This window comes from Astyanax mexicanus, chromosome 10 (assembly GCF_023375975.1).
Source record: "Astyanax mexicanus isolate ESR-SI-001 chromosome 10, AstMex3_surface, whole genome shotgun sequence".
Lineage (NCBI taxonomy): Eukaryota > Metazoa > Chordata > Actinopteri > Characiformes > Acestrorhamphidae > Astyanax > Astyanax mexicanus.
Genome location: NC_064417.1, coordinates 31,811,512 through 31,829,857, shown reverse-complemented (window position 1 = coordinate 31,829,857; position 18,346 = coordinate 31,811,512). Strand labels below are relative to the sequence as shown.

Genomic DNA, 18,346 nt, shown 5'->3' with positions numbered 1-18,346 from the left:
GGCTCCCAGCTCCAGCCTTGTTGCTATGCAGGTTCCGAACAGGAAGGGCCTGGTTTAATCATTAGCAGGCATCGGCGTGGAGGGAATAGCGAAAGGTTATGCCACACCTTTGTAACAACAGGACCTACAACGGTGCGCCCAAAGCCCCGACAACAGACCCGAAAACATCCCGTAATGCATGCAGATCAGACGCAAAGCATAATTCTGCTCTGAACCGACGCTGACCTTGATCTGAAGAGGTTCCGAGTCTTTCTACAGACTCGTCAAGGATCATACCCTTATCATTCCCAGGATTTGAAATTACAATTTCGCCAAGGAGGTCAACACGGAAGGCCATGTGTCAATCTACTTGATGCATATATTCATCACGAGTGCTGTATAAACATGCTTTAGACTGAGGCCAGGGTGCTCCATCATAATCATGTGTGCTATCCAAGAATCCATACCAGGAAATTTCACTGAACAGAATGTCGGCTGTTCAACCATCATGAGCGATTTTCTTTCTTTAATTAGTTAAAAAAAAAAGTTTCAATGACAATTTTGTCATGTTATGTCATGTCATGTCTATTAGACACTATAAATATCCTTACAATACACATTATATGCATTATAATACTTAGAGAACCAGTCCAACGTTTGGATACACGTTCCCATGCAATGTTTTTTTTTTAGTCCAGACTATGAAGGAACACATAAAAAGAATCATGTAGTAAATTCAAAAGTGTTAAACAAAAATACTTTTTTCTATTTAGGTGCTGTGAACTTGAGGTTTCTAAGACTGGTAAGATGAACTTAAAGGTAACTCTTGCTCTTCCTCTCCTAGGGTAGTGCTGATGAGAGCTAGTTTCATCATAACGTTTTTGATGGTCTTTTCGACTTCATTAGTCAAACATTAGAACATTACTCAAATAGGGCTATTCATGGTGCTCTCAAACTCTCTCAAGAATTTAAGTAAAAAAAAACTATACAAAATTTAAGGTGTGTCCAAACTTTTTTTTTGATACTGTATGTATGCTCTGAACATTATATGAGAAACATTCTAATAATGTTGTGATTTAAACCATTATTATGCCAAAAACTGTCTGATGAGTTCGATTACACACTAATGTTACTGGGAAGAGAAGCTAGCGACAAGCTAGCTAACCCTAGCCAAAAAATCTAATGTTACCGGTGAGAGATCTACCCTTAGTGACGAGCTAGCTGACTGTAGCAATGAGCGGTTTGAGGACAAATTGTGATTGTTTTTACATTTTATCATAAAAAATTAATGGGATTTTAATTAGAAATTTTATTTTTAAATCTTAATCTGTTCTCGGTCTTGGACTTGATCTCGGTTTTTCCCTGCCTTGGTCCTGACTCGGATTCAACTACTAAAAGATCTTGGTCTTGACTCGGACTTGACATGTTTTAGTCTCAGACTCGGCTCTAGCGGTCTTGGCTACAACACTACTGTTAGCATTCTGGCTCCAACACTGTTGAGGCTGACTGTTTGCATCTACTCTTGTCTAAACCTCCAAGCTTTTAAATGGTGTATTGTTTTAACGTATTGGTTGATTGACGACTTGAAAACTTAAACTTTTAGGATTTAATACAGTAGTCAAATGAAGTGGGTGTGGCTTCATTCTTCAATCTCTGCTCAGGGTGCTCCACTTTCCACTGATTTTGCACTTTTTAAAACATACTTATCACCAAACCAGTGTTCTGGGACCTGCCTTACGCTCACATTAGAGTCAGCTCATCTCTGCAGGCTTTAATCCAGCTGTGGTGATTTTACTGTATGTGTGCAGTATTTCAGGTCAGTGCTGATGGGGCTCGTATCCCACTTTTTATTAGCGGGGTGTGAACAATGAGCTGTGCCAGTTGATAGCAAGACCCTCGGAGCTGCCGGGAAGCGTGGGAGCGGGAGAAAATGACAATCAATAGCCATGCTTCATTTAGTTTATACCCATCCACTCCTCACTCTGCCTCCGTAAGTGTTTTTCCCCTTGCTGAACCCCACTCACAATGGATCCTTGAGTGGAGTCTGTTTATTTAGCACCATTAGCTCGCCAGCTAGCCCTCCCCGCTAGCGTATCGACTAGGCTGTGGAGTGGAGTGCACCTAAACAGCAGCCAAATGTATTTAGGCCACGGATCTTTCCCACCGCCGCCTTCCTCAGCGGAGTCGATGGAGCTGACACAATGCGCAATATTTACTCTGAATGCTGCTGAACGCAATTTAAAGCTTATGTATTGCTTTGATCAGTCAGTGTGTAAAAGTGTGGATTGAAATGCAAAGTTCAGCCTGTATCCAAAAGTAAATGCTTTGTATTTAACCACACCTCCTTTCTCCTGTTCATTTGCTCCAATCTTCCAAGCCTGACTGTTAGCATCGGAGCTTTAACTCTATCAAAGCTAATCCTCTCCAAAGGTTCCAAGCAGGGCTGCTGTTTCTGTTATCATTGCGTTTTTTAACCCTACCTAGACTGGCTGTTGGAATTTTGGCTCTATTCATATCAAAGCTGACTGTTAGCACTGTGGCTATACCACTCCAAAACTTGTAAGCATGGCTGCTGTCTGTTAGCATGTTGGCTTTAACCCTAACAAGGCTAATCCACTCCAAACCTTTCAAGCCTGGCTGTTTGCATGTTAGCATTGTGCTTTTAACCCTAACGAGGCTGGCTGTTAGCATTTTGGCTCTATCCCTATCAAAGCTGGCTGTTGTGTCTGTTAGCATGTTGACTTTGACCCTATCAAGCCTTATCTATTTCAGATGTTCTAAGCCTGGCTACTATGTCTGTTAGCATTGTGTTTAATCCTACTAAGACTGTCTGTTAGCAGAATCTATCTCTAATCCACATCAAACCTTCCGAGCCTAGCTGCTGTGTCTTTTAGCATTGTGGGTTTAACTCTACCAAGGCTGGCTGTTAGCATTTTGGCTCTATCCCTATCAAAGCTGACTGTTGGCACTTTGGCTATACTACACCAAATATTCCAATGCATGTCAGCTGTGTCTGTTAGCATCACAACTCCAATCCTGTTGACACCAGCTATTGGCATGGCAGCTTCTCGTAGTATCCTTGGTTAGCCTGGCTTTTATCATTCAATAGCCATTATTTTCATTTTGTATTTTCATTAAGTTTACACCCATTCACTCCTAACTTCACCTCCACCTTCTTTGCTGAAACCCATTCAGAATAGATCCTTGAGTGGAGTCTGTTAGTTTAGCGCTGTTAGCTCACCAGCTAGCCCTTTCCACTACTGCATGGACTGCACTATAGAGATGAAGGGCATCTGAACAGCAGCAGAAAATAAAGAAAGTATTTAGGCCACCACCGTCTTCCTCAGCCGAGTCGATGGAGCTTACACAATGCGCAATATTTACTCTGAACACAATTTAAAGCTAATGTATTGCCTTGTTCAGTCAGTGTGTAAAGCAGTGGGACAGGGTCCTGCGGGCTTGGACGTTTCCTGCGTTTGAAAAGCAGAGCTCAGACCGAGTCCCTGTCTGTTCTGATGAGCGGGCTGTTCCGTCTCCGGCCTCAGAGAACCGCCTCCGCGCTCCGATGTTAGCTTTGCTTTAAGGCGTTTTTTGTTCTGGAGGTAGATGATGTGGATTAACATACCGCTTGGTACCAATTGAACTGAGAAAGCCCGTTCTCTCTGCCATTCCGGGCTCGGCTACAGAGACTCAGATGTCAATCATATGCCAGGACATGTTTAGGTCCATCTGCTCAGCCGGACGTGCCCTACAGAGCGAGGTGAACGCCATGTGTTGTGAAAGTCACTGTGAATGTAGCTTTATAGATCTGAACAGTGTGATTATAATGGTTATAATGGGGGTTCTTAGTGAAAAGCTTTCTGGTGTTGTATGGCATATAGATCTCTCAATAAACCTCGCCATACATTTAATTCAAAGATCATTAAAGCAAGCAAACAATAGTGTTGGATAAGAAGACTTGGTCCCACTTTATAATAAATAAGTGTCTCTTATAACTGTGTAGTTACACATAACAATACATGCAATAAAATGTAACCACTAGGGAAGTACACATTATTACAGGTTTAATATTGTTGCTCAGATTAAGTAATTGTACACTTGTCAATATCAAGCCGTGATTGTGTTTGAATACTAGAAATCATTTTTCAGATTTTATAATGGGAAGATATTCTGCTAAATATTCTGGTATTTGTAACTAACCTTTATACACATATGTAACAACATAACCCGTACAACTGTAATTGATCTGTAACAATACATAGTTCACCAGTAGTTACATTGTTATTACATAGATTCTATACTATTAGATAGATTCTAAAGTGGGACCAAAGATTTTACACTTTAAATTGAGAACAATTTGAGTTAGCATTGTTTATAGGTTTGTAAAAAAAAAAAAAAAACATTTTCATTTTCATTCATTTTTAAAGGGTACATAGCTTCAAAATTTCCTTAAAATGTAAAAGTGAATTTTGTATGTTTTTTAAAAGTATGACTAAAAAGTCAAGCATTGGAATGCATATGTATTTTACATATTCATTCATATGTATTTCACATGTATTTCTTTGTTTTTTGCCTGGTTCAAGGCTTTAAAAAATCATTCTTAGACATCCAATTAATTACTTTAATTACTGTAATTCTGAAGCATTTCTATTGGTTCATTCTCCATGACATTCTATAAATTATGTCAAACAATGATTCTGTGACATTGATGTTTGGTAATTATGTAATTAAATAACATAAAAATAATGTTTGCTGTGTATAAATTCATCATAAAACAGTAGAACCCATAATAACTCTACAGAGTTAATAATCACAAAAAAAATCTACCAAGATCAATTCAACATCTTTGAGAAGTTAACTCTGTTTCTACAGACTCAACACACTAAAGCCCAACTGCTCCAGTGCCACCGCACACAGGCGGATAGAGAATGCGGATTTCTAACGAGGTGACCCATTTGTCGTCCGCCCGTACGGAGGATTGATGCTGATTGGCTCTGCCGGGAAGCCATTTGCATAATCAGGCCATACGGTGGGCGTCTTTGGGAAACGCTGCAATGATCCTCGCCATCCACTCGCCCGCCGCAATCAAGCAGCCGATTAGAGGTCCCGCTACAGATCAATCCCCCAGCACTACTCTACACTCCCCCTATACCACCGCTCAGTGTGTGGGCTGAGAAAGAGAGAGAGAGAGAGAGAGAGAGAGAGAGAGAGAGAGAGAGAGAGAGAGAGAATGAAAAAGATAGCAATAAATAAGAAAAATGTAAGATGCTGAATGAGAAAGAGAGAGAGAAAGCATGTGATAAGGTGGAGAGAGATAAAGAGAGTGAAAGAGGAAGAGAGAGTAAAGGGGAGACAGTGAGAAAAATGAGAGGAAAATGTTAGATATGGAGATACAGTGTATAAGAACGAGAAAGGGGTGTATAAAAAGGCGGAGAGAGATAGAGAGAAGTAGAGAAAGGAGGGAGAGAGAGAGAAAAAGAGAGAAGGGAGTAAGAAAAAAATATAAGGTGGGAAAGAGAGAGAGGTAAAAAGACAGAAAAAGATTAGGTGGAGAGTGAAAAAGATAGAGAAAGTAAAAGAGATAAAGCTAAAAAAAAGAGAGAGAGAAAAACAGGAAAAAATGATATATGGTAAATGAGAAAGACAGGGGTGTAAAGAAAGACAGATAAAGAAAAGTAGAGAGGAGAAAAAAGATGGAGAGAGAGAGAGAGCGAAGGACAATTGTGAGATATGGTAGATGAAAAAGAAAGAGAGCAGTGAACAGAAAGACAGGGAGAGATAAAGAGAAGTAGAGAGAGGAGATGAATGATGGAGAAAGAGGACGGTCAGAGAGAGAGAAAGAGAAAAGGGGGTAAGAGAAAATAGAAGATGGTACAAAATGAGAGAGAAAGATCAGGTGAAGAGTGAAAAAGAGAGAGAAAGTAAGAGAGAAAAAGCGAGAAAAGAGAGAGAGAGCAGGAAAAGGTGATATTTTGTAAATGAGAAAGACAAGGGTTTTAAATAAAGAGAGATAGAGAGAAGTAGAGAGAGAGAGAAGATGAAAAAGCTGCATAAAGGAGAGTGAGAGAGAGAAAATAAGGTGAAGAAAAAGGAAATAAGATGGAGAGAGTGACAGTGAAAGTGAAAAAGGAAGACAGTGGAAGAGAGACAATGAGAGAGAGAGAGATAAATAAGGTGAATAGTGACAAAAAGAGAGTGAAAGAGGAAGAGAGAATGAAAGAGATAAGGAAAAAACAGAGTAAAATAGGGGGGAAGTGTAAAAAAAAGAGAGAGAGAGGAAAATAGAGACATTTGATATTTATGGCGAATGAAAAAGAGACAGAGTAAAGAAAGATATAGATGGAGAGAAGAAGAGGAAGGGAGAGAGGAGGAAAAAGCTGGAGAGAGGAGGTGAGAGAGAGTGAGAGAGAAAGAGACAGAAAGAGAGAGAGAGAAATAAGGAAAAAGTGAGATATGGTAGATAAGAAAGAGACAGAGTCGAAAAGGAAAGCCATAGAGAGATAGAGATAAAGAGAAGTAGAGAGAGATAAAAAGAAAAAGATGAAGGAGGAAGGAAATCAGATCAGTCGTTTCTCCTGGATGTCTGAAATATTTCTCTGGAAAACTCTTGGTGGAAAGCCCATTAACTCTTTGCTGCCTCCTGAACCGTCCACCCTACACATCAGAGCAGGCGCAGATATGTACCACACAGCTCAGGCATGATAATGTGTATTAGCATGATGGGATCACAGCCAGTACTAAACATGGTAAGCATGAGTTTTGCATGCAGGTGACTGGTGCTCTGGAGCAGTGCTTAATGAGCAGTGATTTAAAGGTAACTGGTTGGTAATCTGCTGTAGAACATGCTGTTACTGTATCTCATGTTTCAAGACTTCCAAGGACATCATACACATTTCATGGGCAAAAGCAACAAATTAGGCTAATGTCAATGAGTTCCACAGTAAGCTATTTGCTATAAATATGAATGATACTGTAAAAAGTCCTGATATTGTCTTGGTGGACACAATGAATGAATCAGTGTATGGAAATACCATGTTTAAAGCACATCACACATCCAAAAGTTCTGGTGTCATGGTGTGGGGAGATCATGTGTTATTTTGTGCCAGATTTCCTTTGGTCTTCATTACAGGCACATTGACAGCCCAAAGTTACATTAATGAGGTCCTACAACCAATATGACTGCCACCCTTAAGAGCTTTTGAAGAGGTTTGAAAAAAAAAAAAAAAAAAACAGGTGCTGACCTATCATGAGACCCATGACTGATATGATGCTATTGGATAATCTGCAGGAACTGTGTAGTAAAAAATACTTGAGCTGCATGGGTTGGATGATCATAGGATTCCATTAGGAACCTCTACAACTCCATGCTGAGACATCTGGCATGTTGCAGTGTTGTTACACATGCATTACACTCTACTTTTGTATCAGTATCTCAATAAATATTGTTCAAGTTGATTTTTTTACAATTTATTTCTCCTAGTTACTTGTTTTTTTTTTTCATCTTACATCCCAAACAAGTGGATTGCGGATGATACGTTCAGTGAAATAAAATTGAAAGACGATTTAATTTGCCAATTAAAGGGCACAAAGGGATAGAAAGAAGTCTTGCTATGTCTGTATATGAGTTTTTTTGGTTTGTTTTTAATAGCAAAGCACAAACAAGCTAATTCAAGCTTAACTGCAATAGAAGCATAAAACTCATAATTTAAAAGTGCTTACATCTCCCTCATCTGCTGACTTGCCATGAACATTAGGTACTGCAAAAATCTGCAGGAACTGTGTAGGAAAAATACTTGAGCTGCATGGGTTGGATTTTCACAGGACACCATTAGGAACCTCTACAACTTCATGCTGAGACATCTGGAATGTTGCAGTGTTGTTACACATGCGTTACTCATGAATTACACTCTATTTTTGTATGTGTATCTCAATAAATATTGTTAAAGTTGATTTTTTTTACAATTTATTTCTTCTGGTAACTAAGTTTTTTTTTATCCTACATTCCAATACGATTGCACATTTTTTGATTATGAGTGTTTATTTTATATAACTACAGTTTTACAATTTGGTGTGTTGACATGCTCACAGGTAAACATGACTCTCTATCTTAGTAACATTGCTAGAGGTGTTGCAATTTTTCAAAGCACAGGAGCTTCTACCCAAATGTAAATTTCGCTGACGTTCCACATGACATCACCACAGCCTGGCCTGCGATATGGCTTCGTCACTGAATGAAGAGCAGCTCTTAATAATTCAGGAGTCGCTGCAGAGAAAATCCAGCCAGCTAGACAGACATAATCCTGTACAAAGCTCAGGAGCTGACCTATTTCATCCCTGAGATGGCATGCTGAATTCTGAGACAGTGGGACGGTTCCGCTCCACAGCTCATTATTACTATTCATGTGGACTCAGAAATGTCAGCACAAAAGTATAACGCAGGAAGTGCACTGAGTCTGTCATTAATAACCCCCGGAAAGAAGCTCGGCTCAAAGTTTCAAAGTACACAAACACTAAGACTAAGACGAGATGTTTGGTGAAAAACAAGCTAATTCACACCTAACTGCAATAGAAGCATAAAACTCATAATTTAAAAGTGTTTACATCTCCCTCATCTGCTTACTTGCCACAAACAGTAGGTACAGATCCCTCCCTCAGAAGAAGTCTGCTGGCTAATCCTGTTGTGTGCTGTCTGAGGTTCTCAACCTGCAGTCAACCGAATGGCAAGCAGCATGCCAATGGACGAAAAAGGTTTTAACTCAACATTATTATGTATACTTTTAAAGTATTTCAAATTGACCAAAGCCTTGTAACAGATGTCTTCAAATCTGGATTTCTGGACTTTCAATCCAGTTTTTGTTCCTGGACATATCAATACATTACCAATCAATTGTTTCTTTAATTACTGGTAATTTCTTAATCCTAGACTGGAAACTAAAGTTAAGCTCCAGATTTGATGACGATGGACCCTGAAAGAACAATGGTTAGTTTTGTTGGAGATGTAAATGTACACAACCTTTAAAGGTTAAAGAACCTTTGGATCCATAAAATGTTCAGATTTTGAAATTGGATACATCATTTAGTAATTCCTGACTTCAAAGCCGAATTTATTCTGACTCATAGTGTTTTTAAGATTAGAGGTTAAAGCCCTATCCGGAAGGGGTTAGTTTCTCAGGGGGGATGTCTGTGAAAAATATTTCACACTTCTACTTAGTGCTAAAACTCTTCCATTTGGAATGCAATTGAAAAAAAAGGAGGACCAGTGAGTTTTTTAGGCTTTCTCGGTCACGTGACATCGCATTCAGTAGCTCCTCCATTTCCACTCGTTGTTGTGTTCATGTGGATCTCTGTGGAAAAACGTGCCCAAAGTGTTATTACAGTCGTGGCAGTGGACAAATAGCTATTTTATTAAACAGTCTGGACAGGAATAAAATTACTGGAAGACCACGGAGTTCAGCGAAAAACAGTAGGTAATTCAGCCTGTAATTTTCTCCAAGGACGTCTGAGAAAAACACATACACGGTTGCTCTGGACGGGAATAAATTCATAGAGGACTCCCCATAAAAGAGAAAATTACCTCAGGACCCCATGAGAAACTAAACCCATCCGAATAGGGCTTAAGTGTGCCTTCAATTGATCCAGTGTTACCACATCTGGGATCCTGCACAAGTTCTCTGTTCTGTTCACATGGACACTTTTAGCCAAATATTATATATCATTTCCTGTGGGAGGTAATGCCTTCTATCAAATATGCCACACACACACTTGACTCTATGGATAGATGAATTCCTGCACAACATCGAAAATTAAACATCCCATCAATCTGCACCCACTAGCAGAGCTTACTCCAACTTCCATAATTCAAATTAAGCACATTAAGCACACTGACCAGAGCTCACTCACTCACAAGATAACACCTTGTTACACAAATACACGACTTGTGTACAGGTGTGGGCATTCCCAAGCCATTCCCTGAGATAACACTTAACCTCTGATCTTGGAAACGTGGAAACTCCATGTGATAAGTTTGATCACTAGCCTGTAGGCCGGAAATGGAAATTTAAATTCCGACTAAATAATGAACGCAATTTCAAATGCAGCACATTCACAATTAATTTTTTTACCGCTGCCACTTTTAAAAGACTCCAATGAATAACACATCTGACTGCTGCTGGTTCACACTCGGTTTTTTACGAGGTGAAGAAAATCACACGAAAGCCAAACTTTGGAAAAGCGAAGGCAGTTTGTAATCACCCACACTCCTAATGTCTACACCCATTATTTATGCAGTCCTCCCTGGAATGAATATGCATGAATGGTAGAAACTCATCACTCATATACTGCGTATTTAAGCTCGCAGAACGCGGCCAATTTGCACCTGAGCGCTGGCGCAGAAAGCCTCAGTACCCCGGTGGCAATACAGGTGTACGATTAGCCGTAAACGCCGCTAAATGCTCACACATAAAGAATACACACGGCGCCGCTAAGCTCCTCAAACAGTGGAGAATCAAGAAGGTCACCAGGTACAGAGGGGAAAAACAAAAAGCACACACCAGCCGGGACCAAAATAAACCTCCACGGCTTCCATTCAGCAGCCCTCCGCATAGGTGTGAGGTTACACGGCCATATTAGCTTGCCAATCTGCAGCGGATCAAATCTCTCCCCGAGGTCAACACCAGAGATAATGCACAACACTGGCCAAGACACACAAACAACAGACCATGATTCAGCATAGCCAATGATGGATCTCACCGGAGTAACGGCGGGATCGTGTTCAAATGACATAATTAATCATAAAAGATGCGCAAACTACATACTTAATAACTAAAGTGCTTTAAACCCAAAAATAAATAAAAACAGTATAATGCTTTAGATAACTTTCATCATAGGCCCTGTGATAGAACCCTGGGGCACTCTACAAACTCTGACACACTAAATGAGTGCAATGTTACAATGTTCTGGATTTAGGCTTGGATTAAATTGGATTAAGACTGTTATTAGAAAGTCTAAAGACTAAAACCATAAAGAATAAATGGATCAATAAGCATAAGATAAAATATATTACTTTTGTTTGCCATTTGAGCACTGTTTGAGGCAGATCAGAGCAAGCCAGGATAATGTACAGCTTGCAAACATGGTGGAGGTAGTTTCATCTACATCTCACAATTGGAGCTAGCCTGGATAAAGTACAGTTTACATAAAGTACATGGTGGAGGTTGTTTCATATATGATTCAGTGAGAGCTAGCCAGATATAGCCAGGATTACGTCCTCCAAACATGGTGGAGGTATTTGAATCCACATCTCCCAATTAGAGCTAGCCTGGATAAATTATGCCCTCCAAACAAGGTGGAGGTAGCTTAATCTACAACTCACAATGAATGCTACCCTGAATAAAGCATAACCTCCAAAGATGGTGGAGGTAGTTTCATCAACAACTCACAATGAGAGCTAACCAGGATAAAGTACAGCTTCTAAACATGGTGGAGGTAGTTTCATATACAACTCACAGAAAGTGTTAACTGGGATAAAGTACAGCTTAAATACATGGTGGAGTAGTTTCATCTACAACTCAAAGTGAGTGCTAGCCAGGGTAAAGTACAGCCTCCAAACATGGTGGAGGTATGTTCATCCACAACTCACAGTGAGAGCAAGACAAGATAAAGAACATCTTACATGCATAGTGAGGTAGTTTCATCTACAACTCACAGTGAGAGCTAGACAGGGTAAAGTACAGCCTCCAAACATGGTGGAGGTTGTTTCATATACTGTTAGTGTAACTACGACGCATGAAGTGAACAATGAAAAAATCCTTTACTCCCCAAAATATAAGAATGTACTAAATGCTGTATGATCTATGTATGATCATGAGTGAAAAAGAAGATATAAATATGTTAATATTTGATGCAAATATTTTATTTTCTGCTTAAAATAAAAGAGTTGAACACTAGGACTTTACGCTACTTCTTTTCATTTTAATGGATAAAAAAAATCTAATCTACTCAAACAGATTTTAGAGAAACCATCATGTCTTAGATTGTGTTCAGACTTTCTCATCATTTTCAAGTCAGAAATCATTTAGATCAAATTGAACCAAAAATCACAATAGAAGCCCAAAAGGAGGAGACTTAAAATGCATTGCAATTGGACAGTCTTCTTCTCTGGCTTAAGTTATACAGCTAAAGGAGGCTTACTTTACAAAATATCCCCCGTGTGAGTGCATCAGCGAGAGGCTTTTTCCTCCTGCACGCTCATTCACAACACTGCAGAGATGGTTCTAATTGCTTGCATGGTGGAAAGTGCTGGAAAGTAGCAGATTAGCTCTAAAAGCTTTACTTTGTGGGCTACAGAAAATGGGCTTCTCACGCCGAATGTCGCTTACCGTCTGAGGAGAAAAAAAAAACACTCGTTTTTCTTTTCCTTGTATTCCATATCCAAAATCTATTCACTTTTGTATTTAGATTTTCTTGTAATCTGGATATTTTTAACATTTTCCCCTGTAAAAACAGAACAAACGTCAGAAACAGACGCGATTCGTCTCACTTTGCTTCAGGCGTCCAATCAGAGAGCCAGTCTGTCACAATGCACGATTAACAACGGACAATATCAACACATGTTGATGCTGATAAAAGGATTTGAAGGCCTGCTATTGGTGGGAAGGCTTATCTCAGATAAACAGCAATTGCTCTTTCTATCCTCTCATTACTGACCTGGCCTGATGGTCAATTAACAGCAAGACCACCCACTCTCCTCACACACAGACTCGGATCAGCCAATTCCACCACTACCTCACACTGGATCACCAGGCTAACTGCAAATGAGTCCAGATATAACTGATCTAATCAAAGCTGACAGTGACTTAATTAAAGCCATAGGAACTAACGTTCATGTTTACAGCTGGTTATAGCGTTCAGCTTCAGCACAGGCAGCATCCGAGCTTTCATGGTTGTGGAAATCTTAATAAACGCACATGTAAATGATACAGCAAGACGCTAATTGCCTTCATTTTTGCTGTTGAGAAAATACTCACAATCCAAAACATTTTATTTGTCCTTTGTTAAAAAGTTGCCATTTTAAGAGAAATTCGATTTTGCTAGCATAAAATAGTTAATCATAAAGTTGTATATAAATTGTACAAATTAGTAATAAGAAGTTATAACACAACATATACTTCAATATAGTGCAAGCTCATATTTGCCCATTGTGGTTACCTATAGTTTTAAAGTTACATAGGTCGATATCTACTGTACTTTGTTAAAAACTTGCAATTTTCCAGACAAATTGGTAATTTATTATGTTAAAACACTTTACAAATAAGTATAAACTGTTACAACACTAAATATAGCCACAAGTGGCCATTCTCTGCGGCCAAGCACATATCTGTGCACTGATGCACAGTGTCTGTCGATACTTACTGTACTTTGTAAAAAAAAAAAAAAAAGAAAAAAAGAAGAAATTGCCATTTTACAAAAAATAACATTTTACTAGCATATAATAGATATTTAATATATTATAAACACTGTACAAATCAGGTATAAGCAGCTATAACACTATGGCCCAATCCCATTTAACCCCTTGGCCCTACCCTGCTGTTTTGCACATTCACGCTAGGGTGTTTCAATTCTTGTTAGGTATGGGAGGGGGTGTATGGGCTGTGGCGGAGTGAGGGTCAGGGGTTAAACAATGTCATGGCCCTTCAAACTAAGATTTACTCCAAATAAATGGCATTTTAGGGCCACTTTAAAAAAAAAAAACAGTTTACTTAGAGAAAAAAAAAGATTTTATATTACAAGCAGAGGCTGAATCATTTAAGAGAAACAGAAAAATAAACTAGAATAAAAGCTATTAAAAGATATTTTCATCTCCCCAACACAGAGAAATTAATGGTTGGACAATAATAATTCATTTAGGTACCACCTGCCCCTTTTTGATGACATTCGATGCCCCAAAGTCCTGCAGCTTGGTGCTCCACTACTATCACATCAGCCTAAAGGTTCTTGAAGGGTTATCCCAATACATAGGGGGAGGATTTCACCTCTTCCCATTGTAACTCTGTTTTAAAGGTCAGGGTAAGGGTTACAATCGAAAACAAGGTATAGGAGTACAGATTAGAAATAAGACTGAGCCTAAATATAGCCACAAGTGGCAATTCTTAGGGTCGAATCCCATAATTGTCCATTGAGACCCAGTCCTTTAGTGTAGTTATGTGCAGTTTCAAGCTTATATCCGCTTTTTTATTTTTTGAGTTGTGCAGCAGTTGAACTGTGTTATCTGGAATCACGGAGGTCTGTCCAATACTTGTTGAGTATTGGATGTGTTGCGGAGTTGGGGTGAACTGGGTTAATTTTATTGCAGTGTGTAGCTACTGGATCAATGGGTCACTGTTTGGAAAGCCACAGATCAATGAGTATGTTTACATCTACCCAATAATCAATTCAGTAACTGCAGAAAATCTGATGTTGGCTGTGAACTGATCAATGCGTTCACATGCACTTGGGTAATCAGATGATAAGAAAACTCCGGGTTTACGTGAGTCAGGCAATAGTCGGGTTTCTACTTTGCAACCAGACAGTAATCTCACAGAAGTGTATGATATATTTGTACCAAAATACACTGATGCTCTTAATATATATTTTTTTTATACTGCCAGAGTGTGAGATTGAGAAAAACAAAAGAAATCAGAGTAAACGTATACATGTACTAAATAAAAAAAAAAAAACTGATACTAAATAAATAAAGCTCTTTATTTTTGTTCAGATCTAGATTGGATTTGGGCCTAGAAATCCAAGTATTCTGAGTATGTTTTTTTTTTACACAACCACTTAAATGATCAGATAACTGCAGAATTCTGATAAAGATCAGATTTGTGAATGAATTTGAATTTTTAAAGTCATTTAAATAACACATAATAACCATTAATCTACACATTGTAACCATTCATAAGCCCTATGTCACTGTAGTCCTATCACAGTGTGAGAGGTACTTCAGTTTCCTATGGCAGTCACAACATTGTATCACTCTGAGAACGCCCAGCGCTGCACTGGAGAACCGTTAGTTCCGCTTGAACGCGGTCGTGTTGGCGAGCAGGTGGAAAGGAAATGTTTCAGTCTAATTTTCAGCTCCAACATAGCCATTCTGTTTGGCAGCAAATGGGGTCACAAGGTTAATGTTGATTTAATAAGCAATTAATTCTAAGCTGGTACCTTGGAAATTGGTAAGAGTGAGGATGATGAAAGATTAGAAAAGGCTGCAGACTCTGAAAAGCCGTTCACTGAGGGCCGGCTAAATTGCTTTTTGGCTGCATAAAGCAGTGGTTTGTTTGTTCACATCTCTGAAGCGAGCCACGCCGACGGCTAATTGCTCAGGTTCTCCTGGGCACACATTGGAACCTTGAAAATTGGTGAGAGCGTTATGATGATGGCATAATGGAATATATCTGAGCTCTCAACTGGACTTGATTGGCTTGATTTTTTCTTTTTCTTGATTTCTTTTTTTTTATGTGTCGGTCTGTGTGTGTGTCAATCAGTGGAGAGCAATTCAGAGCGGTTCTCTCTTATTAAATGAAGTCCAGATGGGCCGAGGAAAGTAAAGTTCAGGTAAAAAGGTGCCAGAATCCATGGGCTGAGTTCCAGATCATTTATCTGAGCTTATTAAAGAAGACCTGCAGGCGAGACCGATAACTTTTCCCAAGATTAGAAGAAATCCAGAGTTCAGATTGAGATGGTTTCAATTTAAAAAAGATTTTTAAGAAGGTATTTCTGCTAACTGGTATCTATCTATCTAACATCAAGCTAACTGGTTGATGATCAAATTGGTTGACCAGCATGACCATCATGACACAGCCTGCCAATCTGAATGTCAATTCTGAAAAAGTTTGTTGACCACTGTTCCCACTATGACCAAGGTGGCCCCAAGGTGACCAAGATGGCAGCAAGACCAATCTGGTCAACCAGCATGGCAAGAACAACCATGACACCCAACATGGCCACGCTGTTTGACCACAATAACCAACCTTAGTATACTTTTCCATAAATATGACCAGCCTGAAATTATTGGTCAACCAGCACAACCATTGTAATCACACCAGTAAAACCAGGTAAACCAGTATGACCAGCCTACCACACTGGTACACCAAGGCAAGTCAAGGCAAGTTTATTTGTATAGCACCTTTCATACACAGTGGCACATTTAGAAACATTTGAATTGTGGCAGATTTACAAAAACAAGGATAAAAAATACAATAAGTCATAAAAAAAACAAACAAAAAAAGACGTCAAATTTACTGATAGAACAAATGTGTGACACAAGCTACCTGATTTTCAACCACTTTGACCACATCTAAAGTCCATCTAAAGACCCTCAAAGACATTCTGAATCCAATTACAGCATCAGCAAAACCTGGTTCTATGTTTATGCAAACCTCATCCTGGAGATCAAATCACTGATCCCTGTCCAACCATTTATGTACATGACAGAGGTCGTTAGGGACTCGGCACATGTATGTAGAATGAGATGACACACACTTAATCCACTGGAAACACATTCAACACTGCAATAACATTAGCATAGTGTAATTACAGCTCATCCCCGCGCCCGTACGCCAACTCCCACGGGTGCCTGCCTGAACCCATCCCAAGAAGCCATCCATCATCAGAGTTATTAATTCATCCCATCATTCCTTCAGTCTGAAGTAAAAGAACATGATGGATTGGAAAGAACTAACTTCAGACCAACGCAACTCTAAGTAAAAGTCTACAAAAAAGTTCAGTTTGTGTTGTTTTGGTCAAGTTGATGGATTTGACCAGAAGAGCAGACTGGCAAACTAACAGATAGACAGACAGAAAGACTGGCTGAAGATCAAGCATGTTGATTAACATGCTCAGCATGGACAAGCTGCTTAAATAGCATGACCATCACATTGGTTAGCATGACTAACATGATTGCCAATCATAGATATCACCACTGTCCAATAAGAAACAAGCATCTCCAAAACAGCAACTTTACAGAAGAGAGATAAAACCTTCTTAACCTTTAATGGAGGTCAATGTAAAAAGAGTTAATTAAAGGTAAGTTTAAGTATTTCTATTGGTCCATTCATCAAAAAACTTTGGACAGTTTGTCTGTTCATATTATGTAGTAAACAAAAAATCAACCAAAAAGGAGATGCTTGTTTTTCATTGGACAGTGACGATATGTGGGTTGGAGAACATTCCCATCTTGACAAATCATGACAAGGTGTTTGTTCAGTATAGACACACAGACAGACAGATAGGCAGAGAGATAAATAGATAGACAGATGACCAAACTTGCTGGCCATCATACCCATGATTAATAAGATAGTTAATCATAATGCCAATCATTAGTAATTTGGATAAGTAGTATGCCCACCATACCCAAGTTGGTTTATCAGTATGACCATCATGACCACACTGGTTTAGTGTTGGGTGACCACCATGCCAATTCTAAGCCAGTTGGTTCATCACCATGATCATCTTGTACCAGCTTGTCAACCACCATACCCATTATGACCACGTTGGTAACCACCATGCCAATGGTGAGGAAGTTGGTTGATCATCATGCTGATCATAACTAATATGTTTGACCCCCATGCCAGTTGTGAGCAAGTTGATTGATCATCTTGACCAGCACAACTATGATTGGTCAACATGCTCTTCTTAACCAAGTGGATTGACCCCCATGCCAATCGTGAGAAAGTTGGTTCATCATCTTGACCCCCTTGACCAGCATGACTATGGTTGGTCATCATGCTATTCTTGATCAAGTTGATTGACCCCCATGCCAATCGTAAGCAAGTTGGTAGTTCATCTTAACCCTCTTGACAATCATGACTATGGTTGGTCATCATGCTATTCTTGATCAAGTTGGTTGACCCCCATGCCAATTGTGAGCAGGTTGGTTCATCATCTTGACCAGCAAGACTATGGTTGGTCATCATGCTGATTATGACCAAGTTGATTGACCCCCCCCCCCCCTGCCAATTGTGAGCAAGTTGTTTGTTCAGCATTCCCGTCATGACAAAATTCTTCAACCTATATGCCCATTATGACCAAATGGATTGACCACTATGCTCATCATGACCCAGTTGGTTGGTTGAGCATGACCAGCATGACCACATCCATTAAACACAATCAATTAAAATGATCATAGTGTGACAGCTCAATTACAGCTCATCCTCGCATGCGTACGCCAACTCCTCCGGATGCCAGCCTGAACCCATCCCAACATGCCATCCATCATCAGCGTTATTATATCATCCCCTCATTCCTTCATTCTGAAGTGAAAGAACATGATGGATGAACCTACTTCATTCCATTACAACTCTACGTAAAACTTTGCGTAAAACTTTACGTA

The 18,346-nt window shown here is 39.4% G+C and overlaps 1 protein-coding gene across 2 annotated transcripts in view; it reads right to left on the bottom strand.

Moving 5' to 3' along the window:
- Positions 1-18,346, bottom strand: part of lingo2 (leucine rich repeat and Ig domain containing 2) — a 511,589-nt gene that overhangs the window by 233,971 nt on the left and 259,272 nt on the right. The gene's annotated exons all lie outside the window — the stretch shown is intronic.